This window comes from Lathyrus oleraceus, chromosome 6 (genome assembly GCF_024323335.1).
Source record: "Lathyrus oleraceus cultivar Zhongwan6 chromosome 6, CAAS_Psat_ZW6_1.0, whole genome shotgun sequence".
NCBI classification, from domain to species: Eukaryota; Viridiplantae; Streptophyta; class Magnoliopsida; order Fabales; family Fabaceae; genus Lathyrus; species Lathyrus oleraceus.
In genome coordinates, this window is record NC_066584.1 from 122063656 (window position 1) to 122065797 (window position 2142).

The window sequence follows — 2142 nt, forward strand, 5'->3', positions numbered from 1 at the left end:
TGAAACACCCTTCTAAAAATACCCCAATAATTATTTAAAAACACCAAAATACAAATCAGAGTAAATATGCAACTAAGGGTGTCACACTCGACACTTCACACCATTCATCAAAATAGTTTGTCATGCTCATCAAAATAAAATATTTGCATACTTCGCAGCGGATTCAAGCCATGTAACACATTACATGTAAAATCATTCAACAATCAAAATAAAACAAGGCAAAACATCCCGTCCCGATGTTACATCTACCAGAGCATGACCCACTAAGGACTACACTAGACTCCAAGCAAAAGCTTCTACTCGATCACGGCTCGTTACCTGAAAAATAGTTGTAAGTGTGAGTTCCTCAATCGATATAATAAGCATTATAAAATATCATGTCATGTTAAGTAATTTAACACATTAATCACCCTAATCAGATCACACCTTCAAGTAACAACAACATCAACTCAAAGTCATAATAATACTCACATCAAACACAAATACACGTATAATATTGGAATACATCCATTCATATTATACGCCATACATATATTATGCAATGCGACTCCATGCATGCGATACCGACTATTTGTGAACATATAGTTCACCTCACCGATCAAATCCAGATACGGCTACCAAGCTCACTAGTCCCATTCATTTGAGACCTAGTGACTCACTCACTAATTCCTCACCATGGGAATTAGCTACCACCCCAAGGGCTATGCTATGCACGCTAATCACCTAGCATGCAAACATCAACAACAATCCACAATGATTTACTCACTAATTCCTCACCATGGGAATTAGCTACCACCATAAAGGCCACAATATGCATGCTAAATCACCTAGCAATGCAACATCAACAACAATTCAAGAATAGACATATGCTCACACTCTAAGCCACAAAACAGTCTATTCACAATGCATACATAATCAGATACATTCACAATATCATACATGCCATCACACAATCATCAGCATTTTTATCACGTAATCATATCATGTCATGCCAATTAATAAATCACAGTATTAGCACACTCTACTAATACCTATACTACTCGAAACAACGAGAAATGATCCCTACTATATCATATATCAACTAATTACATCACTCAGCTGAAACGACCAAAAACTGCACAACAACAGCTCAGGAAAATCACACGTCTGCCCATACGCGTACTGCCTATTCCCATACGCGTATGGCCCATTTCCTGGCCAAACCCATACGCGTATTGCCTTGCCTCATACGCGTATGCTACGCGTACCACCCTCCCATACGCGTACCAACAGAGACAAAAGTACGTTAAAAACATCATCTTCCTCATCCATACGCGTATGGCCTACCCCATACGCGTACCACTCATGGGATACGCGTATTGCACGCGTATGGCGCGTATTAGCGCCAATTTTTCCCCTTCCCAGCCATCTCATACGCGTATTGCGTAGTGCCATATGCGTATGACCAGAATCCAGATTTCCAGATCTGCAATGGTTTTCTCTGCTACGAGATCTCTCGAAATTCAACTTTCCACAGTCCAATTTTACACAACAATCAATCATATTATCACACATAGATCATACACGTTCGATTGCACAATTTGCTAACCTTACTACATCTAATTCCTACGAATTTCAGCAATTTCAACTCAATCTCATTCATCCCTAATTTCACAAATTCAGTATTCATCATTCTAATTAGAATGGATTCAATGGTTTATCACTACCCATTACATGTTAACCCATAATACCCATTAAACGACGATAAACCCCCCTTACCTGAGTTAATCCGGCAAATCCGTTAGCCTCAAGCTCTTCCTTCTTCTCTTGCTCTGCCTCTTTGCCCTTTTCCACTTTTCTGTCGCTTCTCCCTTTTCACGTGAAAACCCTTTTTACCAAATGGGACTTTTTATTATTCCAACTTTATTTTATTCCAACAATAAAAATTCCAATAATATTCTAATTATTTAATTAAATTAATAAATAAATATTAACTTAAATTAAATAATTATCTTATTTTTATCGGGGTGTTACAACTCTCCCCCACTAAAAGAGTTTTCGTCCTCGAAAACATACCTCAAGCGAATAACTCGGGATAAGACTCCTTCATCTGACTCTCAAGTTCCCAAGTCACATTGCCACCTGCTGGTCCTCCCCAAGCTA